This window comes from Mirounga angustirostris, unplaced genomic scaffold (assembly GCF_029215605.1).
Source record: "Mirounga angustirostris isolate CCGP_5_RB_7025 unplaced genomic scaffold, mMirAng1.0.hap1 SCAF_6, whole genome shotgun sequence".
Classification (NCBI taxonomy): Eukaryota; Metazoa; Chordata; class Mammalia; order Carnivora; family Phocidae; genus Mirounga; species Mirounga angustirostris.
Window position 1 is genome coordinate 135,681,732 of NW_026991714.1, and position 22,759 is coordinate 135,704,490.

The following is a 22,759-nucleotide window of genomic DNA, read 5'->3' on the forward strand; positions in this document are numbered from 1 at the left end:
GATATGGAGGTAGGATAGAGGTAATGAGAAAGGCAGGGCTATTTATTTCTTTGCATGCTGAATAAAACATAAATTACAACTCTTGCACCAAAAATTTGCATTTCTCTATATGATACATGATGTGAGAGTTTGTTTTAAAAACATAGAGGTGCAGGCTATTGTGATGAAGAGGTCTTCAGTGCTCACCTGTACTTAACAGAAATGGCCACGTAGTTCTGGTGGGAATCGTTTTAAATGCAGTCTGAATTCCCAGCGTCGTGTGTCCACATTTATTAGCCATGGAGCCTTGACAAGTTCTTTACTTTCTTTATCTGCAAAATGGAGTCAGGTCTACCTGCCTGCCTCACAGGACTGTTATGAGGGTCCACGTTACAGTGTTATACTATGTTGTCAGGGCTCTTTAGATATTTTGTAAAACCTGTAATAGAAACTGGGGGGGGGGTCTCACATCCAGACCTTACTTCCCTCTATTTATTTATAATAGCTAATGGTTATTTCCCTTACCTCTCCTTTATTGAAGGTCATGGCTTCCTTTGAGATTCTTTTTTTTTTTTTTTTAAGATTTTACTCATTTATTTGACAGAGAGACACAGCGAGAGAGGGAACACAAGCAGGGGGAGTGGGAGAGGGAGAAGCAGGCTTCCCGCGGAGCAGGGAGCCTGATGTGGGGCTTGATCCCAGGATCCTGGGATCATGACCTGAGCTGAAGGCAGACGCCTAATGACTGAGCCACCCAGGTACCCCTTCCTTTGAGATTCTGATTGAAGTATGGGTCTCCTACACACACGCCCCCCCCGCCCCCCCCCCAAATTTAGCATAGAATGTCAGGGATTCACATTCTGAAGCCCAGCTACGAGCCTCTGATTTGACTGGTTTTCTTTTATGGAAATTCCAGTTTGATCTGTGAGAGAACTAGGTTTTTACAGATGCCTGACATTGGAATTTTCTGCTTGTATGCATTTTTCTAGATCATTTATTTTTCCAGTGGAAGAAAGCATTATGTGTATCCCAAGTATAAGCTCATTGCTTTTCTAGTACTGCCCTGGCTCAGCTGCATACAGCAAGACTGTCAGCTAGCATAAAGCAAGACTGAATTTAACAAAAGGAAAAGCTGAGTGAGTCATAGGGTACTGAAAGTAGTAAGATATTAAAAATACATAAATTAAAGTCACTCAAATCATATTTTCTTTTCCAACCTCAAAAATGTCAAAGCTATCCAGAAGGTTCACACGTTTTCAGTGATGAGCCCAAACAGTGTGATTTAAATCATCCATGATATATTTATAGCTCAATGATTAAGTTGGATGATATGACAAAACACTTAAATCGTATTTATGGTCATTGATGGTTTTACGCATTATTAGACAGGAGCATAGTTACACCAAATTAAAGGGAGACATCGCTTCCAGACATCAGTTCAGTCATTTCGTGGGAAAAAATAAATCTAAATGAACAAAAGATGTTGTGGTATTAACTCCAATGTGATGGTATAACAAGTTTCCCCAGTTAATTAGTAACACATATTGTAGAACAAATGTTTGAGACAGAAGTCTCATGTTTTTGCATAACAGAAAGAACCCTGTACTAGAAGTTGAGCTGGAAATCAGCTCTGCCCCCACATTGCTGTGTGACCTTGGGCAGGTCGCTGCACCACTCTGGAGCTGTGCTGTACAAGGAATGAGACTGCATCTCTCGAGGGAGAGAGTTCTTTCAGTGCTAACATTTTGTGACTTAAATCTAATTGTGTGATGGCTGCTTTTGAAAAAAAAAATGTTCCATCAACATTAACATAGATACAGAAAAATGGCCAAATTGTATGGGCAGAGCTCATTGAATTTTTACCCTTCTGAAGAGTCCTGGATTAAGAAATAAAATGTTATCAGTATTCTAGAAGTCCCTGCTTGTTGTCTCTGGTTCTTGAGGGTTACTCCTAAATGGAGAGAGATGGGGGGAGAGAGAAAGACAAAGGGAGAGGGAGAGAGAAAGAGAGAGGGAGAGGGAGAAAGGGAGAGAGAGAGAGAAGGAGGGGGATAGAGAGAAAGGGAGGGAGAGATAGGGGGAGAGAAGGAGGGGGAGAGAGAGGGAGGATGGCAGAGGAAGGGAGGGAAAGAGAGGGAGAGAACTGAGGTGCTAGTTTTTAGAAATTTGGGAGTCTAACAGTAAAAATCAAAAGCTTTATTCATTAGGAATCCTATTAATCCAGCCCACAAATGCCTAGCCACTATTTTAAAATCCAAATAGTTCAGAAAATGGAAAGTTTTTAGCAAAATTTTGGCAACAAAATCTTACCTGGAAGGATGAGCAACTGTTTGTAGTCTTTACTTATGCTACACCACGTGACTGTCAGGCACGCGTGTGACGATAAGGTGCAGCCTGGCCCCCTCGGGGGTGTAATGTACAACATATGTATCATGCTGCTTCTTTGAACTCAAATAGATGTCAAATTCCAAAACAAATCTGGCCCCAAGGATTTCGGATGAGGGACTATGGATTTAAGCCACAGCATAATTATTTGTAAGAGTGAACACTTTACCTTTTTTATTGCTTAGATTTATATGATTTTTATCTGAAAAGTAAAGCAGATGCAGTTCTAGTTAACTACCTGGTACATTATTAGACATTTCTCTTCCAACCCTACATTTTTTACAAATAAACTTTTATTTTGGAATAATTCTATGTTGATTGAAAAGTTGCAAAGAAACTGTACAGAATTCTCATACAGTTTTCACCAGCTTCCCTTAATGTTAACAGCTTATATACGAACATTTGTCAAAACTAAGAAATTAACGTTGGTATAATACTATTGGCTAAATTATAGATATTGTTCTTATTTCCCCAGTTTTCTCACTAATGTCCTTTTTCTCTTCTGGGAATCCCATGTGACACTCAGTTGTCCTGTCCCCTTTAGTCTCACTCTGTGACAGTTTCTCAGTCTTTTCTTATTTTTCATAAGCTTGCCAGTTTTGAAGCCTACTGGACAGGAATATTGTAGAATGTCTTTGAGGCATTTGTTTGCTTGCTTACTTAAATTTTTTGTTTGTAAGCTTTTAAAATTAAACTTTTTATTGAAATCACTGTAGATTCACATGCAGTAGTATGAAGTAATAGAGAGAGGTCCTGTGTACCCTTTACCTACTTCCTCCCAAGAATGACATCTTGAAAACTATAGTCCAGTGCACAACCAGGTCATTGACACAATCAAGATACAAATCAAGATACAGAATCAGGATACAGAGCATCTGTCATCCAGCCCAATTCTTGCACCTCTTGGTTCAGTGCATGTTGGCTGAGGTCTCCCAGAGGTGAGGCTCTGCTTCAGGGAGGACAGGGATGAGCAAAAGAGGCAAACCTGTCCTCATGGAGCTTAGCTTCCAGAAGATAGGCATGGACCAAAAAAGGCATGTACAGAGAATAGAATGTCAGCAAAGAAGTGGTTGAAGAAAAATAAAGCAGACTAAGGACTCAGAGAGAGGAAGAAATCCAAAATATTAGCTTCTTTTGGCAATCTTGAGCCTTGGTCATATGGGACCAGCCTTCCCTCCTAGCATGGGGCAGGCCCGGGGTTTGGGGTGGGGGTGGGGGGCAGGAGCTTTAGCGGAGAGCTGCTTAATCTGTGTTTTGCATTGAAGTCATGTACAACTGTTTAATATCCTGTTTGTTGGAAATCCATGGTAGTGTTCTGTGCTGTTAGTGGGTCTTTAAAAATCTGGCAAGTTTGTTTTAAGTAAAATTGCATTGAGAGACTTGTTTCTGTTGCTTCTAGTTCCACACTGTAGGGTCTGGCCAGACAGTGATGGCATTTTGTGAATTTGTTGTTGTTCTTTTAAGTACACTCTGCACTCAACATGGGGCTCAAACTCACAATTCCAAGATCAAGAATCACATGCTCTACCGACTGAGGCATCCAGGAGCCTCGGCGTTTTGTGAATTTGGGACAACAGACATAGTGTATACACCCAGGTAGAAACGGTGTTTCTCTTTCTCCGTATTCTTGGTATCATCAAGAAGCTGTGACATAATCAAAGGGAGGGGGAGGTTTGGGAGTGCAAATATTTAGAATGGGTTTTTTACCTCTTTGTCAAATCATGTCACTCATAAAAGAGATTTTGTCATTTTAAGTGCTTCCAGATGATGGGTATTAAAAAAATACTTAAGTAGGGCTTTCAGATGACTACATTGAATGGTATCAATTTTTAAAGCCCTGGAAATGAATGATTTCGAACGAACAGCCATAGCCATTTTTTTATTGTGGCAAAATACATGTAACCATTTTTAAGCTTACAATTCAGTGGCATTAAGTACATTTACAGTGTTGTGTAGCTAGATATCCACACTGTTTCCTTAACTTTTTCATCATCCCACGTAGAAACTCTGTACTCATTAAAAACTAACTTCCAGGGCGCCAGGGGTGGCTCAGTTGGTTGAGCCACTGCCTTCGGCTCAGGTCATGATCCTGGAGTCCCGGGATAGAGTCCCACATCGGGCTCCCTGCTCGGCAGGGAGTCTGCTTCTCCCTCTGACCCTCCTCCCTCTCATGCTCTCTGTCTCTCATTGTCTCTCTCGCAAATAAATAAAATCTTAAAAAAAAAAAAAAAATCTTTAAAAAACTAACTTCCAGTTCCTCCTTTCCCCAGGAGGCCCTAGTAACCTGGAGTCTACTTTCTGTCTCCGTGAATTTGCCTAATTTAGGTATCTCATATAAATGGAATCATTAAGTATTTGAACTTTTTGTGTCTGGCATATTTCACTTAGCATAATGTTTTCAAGATTCATCCATACTGTAGCGTGTTTCAGAGTTTATCCCATTTTGTGGCTGAGAATTTTCCATTGTATATATTTTGTTATCCAGTCATCCATTGGTGGACACATGGATTGTTTTTCTACCTGTTGGTTATTGTGAGTAATGCTGCCATGACCATTGGTATAAAAGTATCTGTTTCCATTCTTTTAGGTATGTACCTAGGAGTGGAATTGCTGAATCATATGATAATTCTATGTTTAGCTTTTTGAGGAACTGCCAAACCATTTGCTACAGAGGTTGTACCATTTTACATTCTTGCCAACAGGGAACACATCCTCAAAAATACTCATTAGTATTATTATTTTTTTTAAGATTTTTTATTTATTTATTTGAGAGCGAGAGAGAGTATGAGATGGGGAGGGTCAGAGGGAGAAGCAGACTCCCTGCTGAGCAGGGAGCCCGATGTGGGACTTGGACCCGGGACTCCAGGATCATGACCTGAGCCAAAGACAGTCGCTTAACCAACTGAGCCACCCAGGTGCCCCAGTATTATTATTTTTAAAAGATTTTATTTTTAAGTAATCTCTACACCCATTGTAGGGCTTGAACTTATAACCCTGAGATCATGATTCTCATGCTCTACTTGACTGTGCCAGCCAGGTGCCCCCAAAATACTTGTTATTTTTATTTGTTTTTTTTTTTAAGATTTTATTCATTTATATGAGAGAGAGAGAGAGCATAAGCCAGGGAAAAGGCAGAGGGAGAAGCAGACTCCCCGCTGAGCAGGTTAACTCCCACCCCCCACCCCCCTCTGCGCTGCAGGGCTCAATCCCAGGACCCTGGGATCATGACCTGAGCCAGCGGGAAGGCAGATGCTCAACCACCTGAGCCACCCAGGTGCCCTTGTTTGTTTGTTTTTATAATGGCCATCATAGTGAGTGGTAAGTGTTACCTCATTATGGCTTTTTGATTTGCATTACTCTAATAAATAATGATGTTGAGCATCTTTTCATATGCTTATTGGCCACTTATATATCTCCTCTGGAGAAATGTCTGTTCAAGTCTCTTGTCCTTTGCCCATTTTTGAATTGAGTTGTTTGTTTTTTGTTATTGAATTGTAGGATTTTTTTTTTAAGATTTTATTCATTTTTTTTTTTTTTTTAAAGATTTTATTTATTTGACAGAGAGAGACACAGCAAGAGAGGGAGCACAAGCAGGGGAGTGGGAGAGGGAGAAGCAGGCTTCCCGCCGAGCAGGGAGCCTGATGTGGGGCTCGATCCCAGCACCCTGGGATCATGACCTGAGCCGAAGGCAGATACTTAATGACTGAGCCACCTAGGCACCCAAAGATTTTATTCATTTATTTGACAGAGAGAGAGGGAGCACAAGCAGGGGCCGCGGGAGAGGGAGAAGCAGGCCTCCCGCCGAGCAGGATTTCTTTATATTTTCCGGATATTAATTCCTTATCAGACATATGATTTGCATATATTTTCTCCCATTCTGTGGGCTGTCTCCTCACTCCTTGATCATGTCCTTCGATGTGCAAAAGTTTTTAATTCTTATGAAGTCCAGTTTGCCCATTTGTCTCTTGTTGCTTGTGCTTTTGGTGGCATATCCAAGAAGTCATTGCCAAATCCAAAGTCATGATGTTTTCTCCTAAGAGGTTTGTAATTGGGGCCCCTGGGTGGCTCAGGTGATTGAGTGTCTCACTCTGGGTTTCAGCTCTGGTCATGATCTCGGGGTCCTGGGATCGAGCCCCATGTCAGCTCAGCACTGCGCGTGGAGTCTGCTTGGGATTCTTTCCCTTCCCCTCTGTTCCTCCCCCTGCTCATGTGCTCTCTCTCTCTCAAATAAGTAAATAAATAAAATCTTTAAAAAAAAAAAGAGGCTTGTAGTTTAGCTCTTTGATCCATTTTGAGTTATTTTTTTATATATTGTATAAGGTAAGGGTCCAGCATTTTTTTGCATGTGGACATCCAATTTTCCCAGTACTGTTTATTAAAAAGTTGGCCCTTTCCCCATATAAATGAGGTTTCCTCCCTGGACTGTCTATTTCATTCCATTGGTTTATATGTCTGTCTTTATACCAGTACCACACTGTTTGGATTACTATAGCTTTGTAGTAAGTTTTCAATCAGAAAGTGTGAGTCTCCCAGCTTCATTCTTCTTTTTAAAGATTATTCAGGGTCTGTTGAGATTCCATATGAATTTTAGGATGGATTTTTCTATTGCTGCCAAAAATTTCATTGAGATTTTGATAGAGATGGCATTGAATCTGTAGATCACTTTGGGTAGTATTGACATCTTAACAATATCGTTAGGTTTTCCAGTCCATGTACATGGAATGTTTTTCCATTTATTGTTGTGTTCTTTAATTTTTTTCAGCAGTGTTTTGTAGTTTTCAGTGTACAAGTCTTTCGTCTGTTGTTTTTGATGCTATTGTAAATGGAATTGTTTTCATGATTTCCTTTATGGTTTGTTCGTTGCATAGTGCATGGAAATGCAACTGATTTTGTGTGTTGATTTTGTACCCTGCAACTTTATTGATTTGTTGATTGGCTCTAATAGGTTTTTTTGGAGTGTGGAATTTTTAGGGTTTTCAACATATTATATAATTCCATCTGCACACAGAAATAATTTTACTTCTTCCTTTCCAATTTGAGTGCCTTTTATTTCTTTTTCTTGCCTAATTGTTCAGACTAAAACTTCAGTACTATGTTAGATAGAAATAGTGAAAATGGGCATCTGTCTTGATCCTGATCTCAGGGGAAAAGCTTTCAGTCTTTCATCATTGAGTATGATCTTAGCTGTGAGTTTTTCACAAATGCCTTTACTTTAATAGAAGTTCCCTTCTGGTCCCAGTTTATTGAGTGTTTTTATCATGTTGAATTTTGTTGGATGCTTTTTCTGCATCAATTGAGATGATCATGTGCTTTTTTTCCCCTTTATTCTGTTAATATGGTATATTACATTGATTGATTTTTGTATGGTGAGCCATCTTTGCATTCTGGAAATAAATCCTATTTGGTCATGGTGTATAAGTCTTTTAATTTGCAGCTGAATTCAGTTTGCCAGCATTTTATTGAAAATTTTATATCAACATTAATAAGGAATATTGGTCTTTAGTTTTCTTTACTTGTAATATCTTTAACTGGTTTGGTATCAGGGTTATGCTGGCCCCATAGAATGAGTTAGGAAGTGTTTCCCCCTCATCAATTTTTTGGGAGCAGTTTGAGAAAGAATGATGTTACTCTTTCAAATGTTTGGTAGAATTCCCCAGTGAAGCCTTTTGATCCTGGGATTTTCCTTGTTGGGAGGTTTTTGATTAATGACTCAATCTCCTTACTTGTTACAGGTCTTCTCAGATTTTTCAGTTTCTTCATGGGTCAGTTTTGGCAAATTATTTGTTTCTAGGCATTTGTCCATCTCAATTATGACTGTTTTAAACTGAACTTTTGGCAAATTAGTTACTTTTTTTTTTTAAGATTTTATTTATGTTTTTGAGAGAGAGAAAGAAAGAAGGAGAGCATGGGCGGGGGTAGGGGGGAGAGAAGCAGGCTCCCCGCTGAGCAGGGAGCCCGATGCGGGACTCAATCCCAGGACCCTGGAATCATGACCTGAACCAAATGCAGACACTCAACCGACTGAGCCACCCAGGTGCCCTAGGTACTTCTGTTTTACTGAATTACTTTCTTGCCTAACAGTGAAACTCTCTATGGTTTGTTATTTCTTTTTTTTTTTTTTTTAAGATTTTATTTATTTATTTGGCAGAGAGAGACACAGCGAGAGAGGGAACACAAGCAGGGGGAGCAGGAGAGGGAGAAGAAGGCTTCCTGCTGAGCAGGGAGCCCGATGCGGGGCTCGATCCCAGGACCCTGGGATCATGACCTGAGCCGAAGGCAGACGCTTAACGACTGAGCCACCCAGGTGCCCCGGTTTGTTATTTCTTTACGAAGTAAAGTACCAAGGAATATGAGGGTTTCACTTGTTTATATTGTTGATGATGTGTGTTCTATTTTGTCAAATATATAATATTTTACTGTGTGTCTTATGTCCCACTAAAAGTAGGAAAGTGTATATAAGACTATCAGCCTATATAAAAATGCTTCCAAACATACTAGTGACTCATAGTTTAGATTACAGGGTTTCTGTGGCATTTTGGGGAAAATATCATTATTGACTGACAGTTTCCCTACTCAAGGTTCCCTGACCTTGTTTTTTTTGCTTGTTTGTTTATTTTTAGTTTACTTGGTACAAAGGAATGAACCAGTGATGTATTTGGCCCCAGTTTAAATTTCTCAGTTTCTTTTCAGCAAATGGGTCAGACGGAGCCAAGAGGAGCAACCCCCATCTGTGTGGTAGGAGAAGCTTTGTGACTCTCCTCTGTGCTTCCACCTGGTCCTCATGGTGGGTGTTTTCTCATAGAGACTTATTCGTTTATCAGTTATTTATTGAGTACCTGCCATGTGCCAAACATTGTTGTAGCCATAGATTTCCCAGTGATATCCACACAGAAGTACACAAAACAGGCAGCTTCCTGTGTGGTTGGAAGAACCGGGGGAGAAACCAAAACCAAAAAGCAGCACTGGTCCTCAAAACGAAGACGGTTCTGCCATTCACACTGTTCTGTTCCTATGAATGGAGTCACTCCATTCGGAGGCACTGTTATCTTGGCTGGGGCTGGGTTGGCCCTTGTGTTGGAGGCTTGAGTAGCTACCTTGAAGGGGAAGAGGACCCTGATGAAGCAGTAGGGGAATTTGTTCAGGGCCTTGGAAGCCTTCCAGGCTTATGTGTGAAAGGTGATATTCTCACCATGGAGGAAAATCCAGTGGAATGGGATCTAATCATTTCACTGCACTCAAGCAATGACTGCAGAGAGAGACAGATGGAGAGAAGAGTTGTGGTTTGGATTCTGAGTAGCTCTGCTTGCAGTGAAGAGCTGATGATGCTTTGGGTTAAAATAGTCATTTCCAAACCATAGGCCTTTCAACAAGAGCACACTGGATCTTACCATAAGAGGGTGATTAGTTCTATTAGAATGTACCTTAGTATTGCATCCTAATCTGATACCACGAGAACTGACTGGTGCTTCACTTGAGAGTTCCTACAATTTTGAAGTACATTTTACTCGAGGAGTAGGAATAACTCTGGCCAGCGGTCTCCTACAGTGAGTCACACGTGTCAGGAAAGATATACTAGTAGAATATCATGTCCATGGTTCAAAGATTGTGCCTTTACCTCTTGAGTTACATGTTCATTGAGAGGACAGGTTTGAATTTGTCAGGTATTGTTGCTTCACATGGTTTCTTTTTATTTTTAAAGATTTTATTTATTTATTTGACAGAGAGAGACACAGCGAGAGAGGGAACACAAGCAGGGGGAGTGGGAGACGGAGAAGCAGGCTTCCCGCCGAGCAGGGAGCCCGATGCGGGGCTCGATCCCAGGACCCCGGATCATGACCTGAGCCGAAGGCAGACGCTTAACAGCTGAGCCACCCAGGCGCCCCCCCTTCTTTTTTTTTTTTTTTTTAAGATTTTATTTATTTATTTGACAGAGAGACACAGCGAGAGAGGGAACACAAGCAGGGGGAGTGCTTCAGAGGGTTCTTAAGACTTCCATATGTGATTGAATTTCTTTAGGACATTCTTAGACAGAGACTGAGATGATATCCCAGGGTGCAGAAATCACGAAGTTTTCCAGCTCCGGCTAAGTTGATGACCCAGAGTCCCCTGCAGTTTAACTGAGGTGCTTTATTCATCTGCTGCCTGGAAGCCCAGGACTGGAAATTTAACACGAAATAAATAATTAAATCTCGGCTTCCACAGGTATAGAGGGCATAAATAATCCGACTGCCTGCTGCCCGGGCATTCCGTATCTTGAGCCATTTAGATTTAATGCCCAGGCATTCACTTGTAACTGAATATGTCAGAATGCGGCTCCTGCCCAGGACAGGGAAGGGGTGTTGTTTCACAGCAGCGTGCTTGCTTGTCTGCTGGAAAGATGCCTCCATCCTCTGACGCCTCTGGAGACCCTTTGCTGGCTTGGTCTCCAGGGAAGTTCATCTGTTCCCTGCCCAGGCCTGAATACCAAACACTATAACCCAACTCCTCTTCTGGTTAAATGAGGGAGGTATTATATTGAAGGGAGGCCCAGGAAAATAGCTCATTTAATTGGAGATGTTTGGGGAAACAGATGAGTTTGCTGTTGAGGGAGGACCTTTAAAACTTTATTCTCAGAGTTAAGAGTTTGAACCTGAGACCTTCTGAGCATTGGGGAGTGGCTGACCATTGGTGTCATTTTCTGCTTCAGTAGCAAATCTGGCGAAGGGCACTGAGGATGAGTAATCCATTTTCTGGTGACCAAGGTGGGAATGCAACATTGGTTCTAATTACGTTTGCATCACTTATATGGCTTTGCACATGGTAGAAATTTAATAAAAGTCTGTTCAATGAGCAAGAGAAAGAACACTGATGCATTGTGATGATTGGCACTTACTAGCTGTTGTCCTCTCTGGTCCAGTGTCGCTCCCGGGGACGTCCCCAGACCAACAGCATTGGCATTGCCTGGACCCTAGTTAGGAATGAAGATTCTCAGGCCCTGTTCCAGACCTGCAGATGTGCATCTCTGGGGAGGACGCGTTTAAAAAATCCTCCAGTGATTCTGATGCCCATTAGAATCTGAGCAGCTGTGGCCCTAGACTTGTGTCAGGCAGGCAGGGCACTTACGAATGCTACATATACTCCTTCCCTCTCTCAGTAGGATGTTACTGCAGCTGATTGCAAGAGAATTATATTTCAAATCTTACATGTACATGTTTCTTCCCACAGCTTCTCACTCAGGACACAGTCTCCTGGTTCTTTTCTCCAGATCTCATGTTTCCAGATTCTGTGCTCTGTCTTTTCTAGGACAATAGTGATGGGTGGGGTGGGAAGCATCCTTCTATTTGCTGATCGCCAGAAGGAGGATGAGCTATCATGTCAGACCCTTATCAGGCACATGTCAACCCACTGTGGGCTAGGCCTGAGCCACAGGGAATAGGGCACAGTCCCTGTCCCCAGGACCTCAGGAGCTCCAAAGGAAGCAGGGAGGTGTTCAGTGCTGGGTCAGGTGAGGAAGGCACTCACTTGGCTGTGTCTTGGAGTGCCGAGATTGGCCAAGCTCAGCCTTGGGCCAGGTGGGATAGGAGAGGCTTCATGGAGGAAGTGCTGTCTGGATCACCTCTTTTAGGACAAATAAGGTGGCAGCAGGGTGCAAAGAGGTAGGGGCAGAAGGGAATTTTAGGTGGAAGGGGCAGCGCCCCTGAAAGCAAACTCTAGAGAGGACTTTATTCAGCTTTTGGAGACTCTATATTTCTTATCAGTTTTACCTTTTTAAAAAATTTTATTTATTATTATTATTATTTAAAGATTTTTCTTTATTTATTTGACAGAGAGAGAGAGTGCACAAGCAGGGGGAGTGGCCGGCAGAGGGAGAGGGTGAGGGAGAAGCAGGCTCCCCGCTGAGCAGAAGCTCATTCCCAGAACCCCGAGATCATGACTTGAGCCGAAGGCAGACACTTAATGAATGAGCCACCCAGGCACCCCTCAGTTTTACATTTTAAATTGAGTTATAACGTGCATGGAATAGAGTGCCCAACTCTTAGGTTTGCAGCTCGATGGAATTTTAAACATGTCCTCACCCTTGTAACCACCGGCCAGATCAACATATGGGACATTTCCAGGCTCCCAAGAGGCCCTTCTAGTACACAGGCTCCTCCCCCAAGGGAAACCCCATTCTTACCTCCATCCTCATATATTCGTTTGCATTGGGGACCTTTTTAGACTATAAACTCCAACAAAAAATTTGTCCTGGTTAGCCAAAGACCCTTAACAGGCCAAATACGGCTCCAGATGATGTGTTTTGCTTGGCACATACATTTTTTTTTTTTTTTAAATTCATTGCTAATGCTTAAAAATTGGGATTTCACATAATATAGAAAGATCTGGCAATACTGGGCTCATGTACCTTGGTGGCAGCACTGCGCTAAATCAGGTAGGGGTAGTCCCCCTGAAGATGGGGCATCCACTACCCGCTGCTCCCCATTGCTCACTCCTAGCTGTACTTGTCACCTGCCTGGCCCTGTGGGCATCTGAGTTTGCAGTCCCTACTTTTAGGTACGATTTTGTTTCCTGGTTTGGGACCTCCTTAACCATTTTCATTCATTCACTGGCATTTATTGAGCACTGACTATGAGCTAGGCACATGCCGGGTGTTGGGAATACAGAGGTGTTCACGGCAGGAAGATGAAGCATTATTTGTTGGCTTGCGATGCAGGTGACCAGATGTGTGACAGAGTCCCATCTTTGTGAGTTCACTTCTCACTGCCTTCTCACATGCCTCCCATGCTGCCTGTGTCCTGGTCCCTGAGCTCACCTCATCCTTTATAACCAGCACACCTGTGCCATCCCTCTCTCCTTTCTGTCTGTCTGGCCCCCACTCCTCCCTCATGTACTTCCTCAGGTCCTACCTCTTCCAACAAGTCTTTGCTGACCTTCCCTTTGTCTTGTGACACCTACCTCCTCTGACCTCCAATGAAGGCATTTCCCACATCACCACTCAATTGATTCTGTTGTTGATTCCCCCACATTAAAAAAAAAAGGTCTTTTTTTCTTTCTTTCTTTCTTTTTTTTTTTTATTAGTTTCAGGGGTAGAATTTAGTGATTCAGCAGTTGCATATAACACCCAGTGCTCATTCCTTCAAGTGCCCTCCTTAATGCCCATCACTCAGTTACTCCATCCCCCCACCCCCTCCCCTCCAGAACCCTGTTTTTTTCCTAGAGTTAGGAGTCTCTCTTTTTTTTTTAAAAGATTCTATTTATTTATTCATAAGAGACAGAGAGAGAGAGAGAGGCAGTGGGAGAAGCAGGCTCCCTGCTGAGCAGGGAGCCCGACGCGGGACTCGATCCCAGGACCCCGGGACCATGACCCGAGCCAAAGGCAGACGTCCAACCATCTGAGCCACCCAGGCGCCCGAGTTAGGAGTCTCTTATGGTTCGTCTCCCTCTCTGATTTCATCTTGTTTTATTTTTCCTTCCCTTCCCCTATGTTCCCTTGTTTTGTTTCCAAAAGGCCTTGTCTTTTAACCTAGATATTGCCCGCCCTGTGGGCAGAGTCTTTGCCTTGTATTTCCTGCTCTTGCCCCATAACGCCCTGCCGGGTCCCGTCAATACAGGAGATGGGCTGGGGAGCAGGGCTGAGCCCCAGAGAGGCCACAGCTGGCCGTGCTGGGGTGAGAGGCTGGAGAGAGGAGCACTTCCGAGCTGCCCCAGCCTCCTGCCCGGGAGCTGTCCTTGCTGGCAGTTGTCCGTTGGGAGTCCTGCCTGCCTGTGAGGACCGTGAGTCCTTGTGAGAGCATTGACACCCCACAAGGAGGGCACAGACACTCCGGTCGCTGGGCCGCCAGCATTCCAGACAGTGTCATGTGAGGTGGCATCTGAGGTTATCCCCTTACAGCCTGACAGAGTGTCCCTGGGGGTGGCAGGACAAGGTTCACTGAAGACAGCTTGTGGCTAGAAAAGGAAGGGGTCATTTTGATGGCCATTCCTTCAGCCTTCAGCCATGCTCCATCCAGAGCCTGGGGTGCCTGCCCCGTCCCACTTGCCATTCTGGGTTCAGTGATGCAGATCGCCCAAAGCAACCTGTTGCAAGTAGCCCCCCACCTTGCAACTGTCCCCCTATGAAAAGTACCTTATTTGCTGGCAAAGAATGGTGACCTTTCTTGAGTAGACGTCGGCTCCCAGCCGCACAGGCCAGACCACTGCCATGGAGGTGGGAGGGGTAAGAAGAGCCTTTAATTTAAGGGCAAAGAGCCATCCCCTTTCCTAGGGTTCTGTTATATGTCACTTGCTGTGCAGGGTTCCAAGAACTATTTGGCTTCTCAACAGGGAACATGATAGAATGTCAAGACCTAAGCTAATGTAAAATATGTTTTGCCCCGCCAAGTCAGGCACAGGCAAACCAAGAAGCCCATCGGTCATTCACGCATCTGTGCCATGTGGCCGAGGGGCTCTGCTGATGGGCGCTGGCCTTTCCAGAGAGGCGAGGAGATGGAGGTCAGGCACACAGGGGCTTCTTACTCTGAGCAGGCTGATTTTGAAAAGCATGTGGGCATCCCTTAAAAAAATGCACATTCTTAAAAGGCAGTTGTTTCCTGTCTCTCTCTTTTCCCTTATATTTTCCCCCTTGCTGTTTTTTTCCCCCCCTCTCTCCACCTTCCTGCCCCCCCCTTTCTGTATCTTTGTATTTATCTGTTGTGCCTTCGGCACCAGCCCCAGATTTCCAGGTGACAAGGCTGGCCAGGTTTATAGATGCCGCATTCTAGTACTTGGGGGCTTGAGATTTAGATACCAGGACAGAGCGACCTACAGCGTGCCAGGGTTCAGCCTCGGGCCGGTAGGGAGGGCGACACTGGCCATCGTAATACAGCTGTTGAGCAAAATCATCATGGGCAGGTACAACCCACGGGAGGCTGAAACAGGACCAGGGGACAACGTCACACTTCACACACCCTGGCCCCAGTACAACAAGAAATGTTTGGCTGCCAGCAGAAACCCCAGCAAATAGCGGCTTATACCAGAGGGACGTGTATCCTCGACTTGATACAAAGTCTGGGGGCAGGAGGCCCAGGGTTGGTTTAGTGGTTCAGCAGGGACTCCAGGGGCCCAGGGTCTTTCCATGCCTCCACCTCGCCATGTCCAGTGATGTACTTATTCTCACATCTGTGGCCTCCTCCCGACGGTGCCAAGAGTCTCCGTTTACCTCTCTCATCTGCGAGTGGAAATTTTGGATCCTTATTGCAAAGGAAATGCTGTTTAGGTATGAAAACTGACACGTGGGCCTGAGTCATTTTAGGTTGTCAGTGGCGGGGTGAGCTGAGACTCCATTTTCCTAGTAACCTTTCCCAGTTATTCTTTCTCAGCATCACAGATTGTGAAGAACTTCATTTCTCCATGGTTTCTTCCAGCCCAGAGTTCACTGTGCAGCTTAATTTTCATCGACTGATAAACCAAGGCTTAACTGAGAATTTTTATGAGCTCCTGCCATAGAGACCAATAAAGTCTGGCCGCATATCCCCTTTTTTTCTGGCTGGTTCATCATATCAGGCTGGCCCATTGGTAACAGACTGTTCACATCATTTACCCAGTGGGTTGGTGTTAAGTTATAGGGCCCTCTGGTTGGAAGTTTATCTTTTGAAAAGTTTGGGTCTAGTGTTCATTTTGCCTTTTCTAGCACTGAATCTTGGGAAATGATTTCTCTGCTAAAATAATTTTGATTTTTTTTTTTTTAAAGATTTTATTTATTTATTTGAGACAGAGAGAATGAGCAACAGAGAGCATGAGAGGGAGGAGGGTCAGAGGGAGAAGCAGACTCCCCGCCGAGCAGGGAGCCCAATGCAGGACTCGATCCAGGGACTCCAGGATCATGACCTGAGCCGAAGGCAGTCGCTTAACCAACTGAGCCACCCAGGCGCCCCATAATTTTGATTTTTAACAGGCATGTCCATACCCCTGCATCTGCTCTCCACCACTCCAGTGGGAAAGGGAGACTGCGGTTTCATGGTAGCTGTCTTTTTGATGAATGTCCCCATGTCCACCCAGACGCTGTGACATTCCTCTCTTCTCCACTTGATAATCTGAAAATCTTCCGAACCAGCTTGTCCTGTTATAGGCCTGTGGCTCTGGAATGCCACAGACGTTCTGGATTTCAGTCCCCAGGGCCTACGCTGGCTAGCATGGGCCCAAAGCTGATAAGGCAGTGAGCTAAAGACACAGCACCCTGGTGACGGGGCGGCAGGACCGTGGACTGGGGCCAGGGTGTGTGAAGTGTGACGTTGTCCCCTGGTCCTGTTTCAGCCTCCCGTTTTCATCGACTCCCAAATGCATTTTGCTTTTTGGGACTCTTCACTCTTTCCCACCGAAACGTGCTCCCAGATGTGCCCAACTGTGCCCTTCGTTTTCCAACCTATGGAGGAAGAGTGGATGTTACCCTGTGGCAAACCGTTCTTGTCACAGGTACTCATCCTCCCACGGCAGAAGATTTTATATTAAAAGCCAGTAATTCTGCTTACTTCCCTGAAAGTTGACAGCCTGGGAGGTTCTTGATTGGCTTTATGATCAGAAGGGTTTGTCACACTTTCGTTTGGATTTGGGGAATCTTCCAGAATAGGTACTGTTGGGATTAAGGGTCTTGTCTGCTTGGTGGCCCCCAGCATCTGAGGGTGAAATGAAGAGATCTCCAAGGGGAGGGTTCTAGATCTAGATTACCTGCCTTGGAATCCGATTCCAACTGTTAACCTACTTGCTGTGTGTCCTTTGGATAAGTTGTTTAAGCTCTCTGTACTGCAGTTTCTCCATCTGCAAAATGAGAATAATCCATAGTGCATGTCACATACGGTTCTTAGGAGTCAATGAGTTAATGTATGGGTGCTTAAAATACTACCTGGCAATTGGTAAGCATCATATTATTTGTTAAATAAATAAATCTTACTAGTTTGAGATATTTTTGTTGGTTTGCTACTTTTCTAACTGAAGTTTTTGTTGAGATCATTGTAGATTCAGATACAGAAATAATCCAGAGTTCCCAAGTACATGTTCCATTTATTCTAGTTTCCCTGTACTGGTAACATTTTGCAAAAATACAGTACAATATGGCAACCAGGATATCAACACTGATACAATCCACCTATCTTATTCAGATCTCTCCAGTGTTGTGCATACTCATTTGGATGTGTTCGTGCAGTTAGTTGTGTGTGGTTTTATCCCTCACATTGCCCTTTTATGACCGCACCCACCTACCTCCCTTTCTCAGCAAGCCCTGGTGATGATTAATCTGTTCTCCATTTCTAAAAGTTTGTCCTTTCAGGGGCTCCTGGGTGGCTCAGTCAGTTAAGCGTCTGCCTTCGGCTCAGGTCATGATCTCAGGGTCCTGGGATCGAGCCCTGCATTGGGCTCCCTGCTCAGCAGGGAATCTGCTTCTCCCTCTCCTACCCCTCCCCCCAATTCATGCTCTCTCTCTCAAATAAATAAATAAAATCTTGAAAAAAAACAAGTTGTTTTTTTTTTTAAAGATTTTATTTATTTATTTATTAGAGAGTGAGCGAGCGAGAAACAGCATGAGAGAGGAGAGGGTTAGAGGGAGAAGCAGGCTCCCCGCTGAGCCGGGAGCCCAATGTGGGACTCGATCCCAGGACCCTGGGATCATGACCTGAGCCGAAGGCAGTCGCTTAACCAACTGAGCCATCCAGGCGCCCTGAAAAAAAATAAGTTTGTCCTTTCAGAGAATGTTATATGAATGGAATCATACCATTTGCAGCCTTTTGGGATTAGCTTTATTCACTCAGCATAGTTTCCTGGAGACTTACCCGAGTTGTTGAGTGTATCAATAGTTCATTCCCTTTTCTTGCTGGCCAGCATTCCGTGGTATGTACGTACCACAGTTTCTTTAACCATTCACCAGTTGAACCATTCACCTATTTTTGGTTATTGCAAATAAAGCTGCTACGAACATTTGTGTATAGGTTTTCATGTGAACACATGTTTTCATTGCTCTGAGATGAATGCCCAAGGGGGCAATCATCGGGTCATATGGAAATCCCATGTTTAGATTTACTACCGTAATAGCTATAACACTTTGTTATTTAAATTTGTGGCTCCCAACAATAAGTTTATGTTCCATTCTTTGACTTATAGTAAGCATTGTATTAGTACTTGTTAAATAAATTAGAATGAGTCACTGGCTTTTACAGTGTGTCCAACACTGTGTAAGGGATAGATGAGGGAAGGAGATCCAAGTGGTGTGGTGATGGTTCTTGTCTTCAAGAAATATTCACCTTTGGTCTGGGGAATTAAGTAGTTGCAAATAGTAGCCAGTGTAGATTGTGTGCTATCAGATTACCGAGGGCTTGAAAAAACCCAGTGGACAGCTTGGTGGGCAGTGCAGGGTGGGGAGAGAATGAACGTCTGCGAAAGGGTGGTCAGCGTTAGTGCCACCGTGTCTGAGATTGGGAATTTTGATGGTCTTGGTACTTGAGAAAGATTTGGAAACATGTGCATTTGAAGAAAAGCGTCAGTTTTGCACAGAAAGTGTGCTTGGGTCAAAGGTAAGGATCGTTGTGGAATCATAAATTTGTTTGTAAGAGCATTCTTCCCAGGAGAGAACAGGTGCGTGGTGTTGCTGGACAATCAGCTGGATCTAACAGTTCACCACTGTGGACTAGGAGCTGGATTGCTGGCCGGCCACACTTTTCCCCCAGTTCCGGCAGGATGCTGTTCCTGCCCGTGGCGTGGGGTCAGTTTGGTGGAGTGCAGTGAAAGCTCAGCCAGCACGCTGGACACCTGGACAGATAATTTTTCATATTCCTCTTCCATGAGTGACAAAATTATTTTCGGTAAAAATCACGTAGGCAGCAGCCATTATTTTCTTGATTTTTTTCCCTTTACTTTGTAAGGATTAAAAAAAGACATTGAAGTTTTAAAGATACTAGTCAATTTAATACAATATTTCACAGCTGAATTAAAATTTGCTCATGCCAAGCAAAATGCAAGATGTATCTTGCAGTTTGTGGTTTTAAATTTTATTTTATTTTATTTATTTTTTATTTTTATTTATTTATTTTTAAAGATTTTATTTACTCATTTGAGACACAGATACAGAGAGAGAGAGAGCATGAGCAGTGGGAGAGGCAAAGAGAGAGGGAGAAGCAGACTCCCCGCTGAGCCAGGAGCCCGATGGGGGACTCGATCCCAGGACCCTGGGATCATGACCTGAGCTGAAGGCAGCCGCTTAACCATCTGAGCCACCCAGGCGCCCCTGTGGTTTTAAATTTTAAATACAAATGAAAGCTCCACATGGTCACAGAGGGCCAGAACTGAAGTAACTCTGTGCTCTCACTGTGGATGGTAAATCTGTTTAAACATATGAATATATAGTACTGCCGGGATTGGAGACGGAACTGTGTCGAAAGTGGAATCAGAAGATTCTGACCTATTATTAAGTTATTTCTGAAATCAGTTGGTGTTTGGGTTTGCATGGGGTGGGACCACCTGCAAAGGTAGGAGTTCTTCAAATTACCTTTCCTGTAAATACATTGTTTATCAAAGGGTAAATACGACAGATATGCTCATTTGAAGTTTCCATGTGTAATATTCGAACTCTACAGTAACTGTAGGAATTGTTTCGAACTTAAGCTCACAAAATATTTTGCTTTCCAGGAGGAATAGCTTCTCACTGACATTGTTTAGAATTGCTGATGCTTGGTGATAAAAGAAAAAGAGTAGATGACTTTTAGTGGTTCTGTTATTATTCTAAATTCTATGGAGACAAGGCCCTGCCTTAATTCCTGCCCTGGGGAAACCCCACATTGGGTTTCAACACTAAGGAAAAAGCAGGGGATTTGGGACGTCAGTTGACTGGAATTCGAAGCCCAGCCTTGCCTATTTGTAGCCCTGTGATTTTGAGCAAGTTACCTTACCAGTTGTGGTCAGCTTCCTCATCTGCAAAATGCTAAGATTTTGGTGGGTTAATAATATAATGTGCACAGAGGTCCTGGGGGAGGTTCCAGTATACAGTAAGATCTTAACGTGAGCTGTCTTCCCTTCTCTATCTGGCATGGGCAACATCTGTGTGTCTTTTTTTTGTTTGTTTTTGAGAGAGAGAATGAGAGACAGAGAGCACGAGAGGGAAGAGGGCAGAGGGAGAAGCAGACCCCCTGCTGAGCAGGGAGCCTGATGCGGGACTCCTGGATCATGACCCGAGCCGAAGGCAGTCGCTTAACCAACTGAGCCACCCAGGCGCCCCAACATCTGTGTGTCTTGAGACCAGCCCTGGACCCTGAGAAGGGAGCTCAGGCTGATGGCCCTCTTTCGGACCCCTGCCGCCCCCCCCCCCCGAAAACCTGCAGCAATTGCAGTTAGACCGCATTCATTGGGTGACAGTGTTGAACCCGAAGGGAAGCTTGAAGAACTCCCCCGGGGCTCTGAGATGCATCCATCAGGATTCAGGTTTGGGTATGGAGAGCTATTCTGGTCTCTCCTGGGCTCAAGGGTGGGGAATTTAGAACCCTGTGTTCAATTTGTCTGTCGGAGGTTAAACCTCAGGAACAAAAGTGGTTCTCCCTTGCTTGAGAGAGAAAAGGTTCTGCAGCTGTTTTTCCTAATGGAAGAGGCTTGGTTGTTGTAGTCCACGCCTTTTACAGACCACTTTTCTCCTCTGTCTTTGCCTCTTCCTCCTACTGATAATTGCCAAGGAATGTGGCCCAGGCCTTTTGTTGGCTTTTGCGAGCCTTTTATAGCAGTTTAGAAAGAATTTGTGGTATTCCTATCCTGTATTAAAGATCAAGCTATTCTTATGCATGCCCCAGCTCAAGTTAAACATAGAAATATGTTCAAATGACCCAGGGAGGTGCTAGGATGACTACTTTATGCAGCAAATTTTTGTCTTAAAACGAACTTTTTGCACTTTAAAGGGGCTAAAGAGAATTCTTAATTTTATACAGTTTAATCTGCCAAGTGATAAGGTTTTCTTTTCCTTTACTTTTGTGGGAAGTCTATTTAGTGACGGCTTATTAGAGTATAGGGGAAGAAGCACATAGTTTGTTATCAAAAAAAAAATTGAAAGCGTATTCCAAAATTTATCCTAGAAAACTATCTCATATTGTAAATAATCTTGGATGTAGATTTTTGGATGTGAAATGGAGCTTAAGATTTTATTTTGGCTAACCTGATATTCCAGAGTGTTTTGTATTTCTACAGTATTAGCTGCATAGCCAATTCATTTCAACTGGAAAATACATCAGAAAACATAAGATTTAATCAAGGTCAAGCTAAAAATAAACTGGGTTTTTTTTTTTTCATGTTTTTTCCTGGCCTTATTCTCATCTCGCCAATTTATTCCTTAGAGAAACTGAACCTTTTCAGAAAACGCAATGAATGATCTTAAAGGCAAACGTGATAGATCTGAAGCCTTAAAAATATAGAGTGAACACTTGGTGGTCATGGTTAAATTAATGTGCATGAACAGGGCCGGCCGCACTGGCATGTGACCTGTGTGTGAGGTTTGCAGTTTCTTGCTTAGAAAGGCCTGTCCTTGGTTTAATTCTCTGTTGCTGCCATTTTGAAATTCTTAATCATTTTTAAACAAGGGACTCCAAATTTTCATTTCCCACTGGACCCCACAAATCATGTAGCAGGTTCTATGTATTGGCTACCCTGGTAATTCAATTCAAATTAGTTTTGTGCTTTTGAATTTCCAGCTTAATCCCAACTAGACATTTATCAGCTTTTTTAAAAAAAATTCTTTTCTGTTACATGAATTTGTGAGAACCAACTTCATGACCTTTTATTTAGATACATGTTTTTCCGACAATTTTCACAGTTGTAATTATTGGAGAAGGTGATATTTTTTGAACACTTTAGTTTTGCTGCATATGATCTAAAACTAAAATCTCCTTTCTCTACTAGTATCTCTTCAAGTATGTAGGTTCTATGATTTTTTTTTTTTTTTTTTTTTGCTGGATAATAAGTGAAATGAAACTCTTGTTTCTCAAATTATTAATAGCGGCTGTTGTCAGAGGCTGAGATTTCAGAAGGTGTTTCACTTTTTAAATTTTATAGCTCTGAATCCAAGCGTCTGTAACAAGCAGGAATTATTTTTATCATTCAGGAGAAAAAAAAAGAACAATAAAGGTTTAAAAAAAAACACCCTCTTAACTTGTAGCTTTAAAAAGAGAAGCCGCTCCTTTTGATCCTGGTAGACAGCCTTGTGGAGCTGGGGCTCGGGGGTTCCCATTCTTGCAGGGCACCCACAGAAATGTGCGGACAGTTCAAGATAATGGCTTGGGAGCAAGCGGGGCGGAGAGTAGGCGGCACTATTTGTGGCAGAATTGTTCAGTGGGTGTTTGTAAACTTGGGGATAATCTGGATTTGGCATCTAATTTTACGTGAAGCCCCGATGGAATCTTCTTTCATTTTAAGTCCTTGGCTA

At 43.3% G+C, this 22,759-nt stretch overlaps 1 protein-coding gene and 1 long non-coding RNA gene across 6 annotated transcripts in view; one reads left to right on the top strand and one right to left on the bottom strand.

The window, feature by feature from the left end:
• The window catches only part of RBM20 (RNA binding motif protein 20), a 189,428-nt gene that overhangs the window by 39,210 nt on the left and 127,459 nt on the right, over positions 1-22,759 (top strand). The window lies entirely within an intron of this gene.
• Positions 9,887-14,562, bottom strand: LOC123846848 (uncharacterized). Its single transcript, XR_006791375.3, has 3 exons — positions 14,468-14,562; positions 11,237-11,311; positions 9,887-10,520 (listed from the first exon to the last, which is right to left on the bottom strand). It is a non-coding gene; the product is annotated as an uncharacterized LOC123846848 (long non-coding RNA).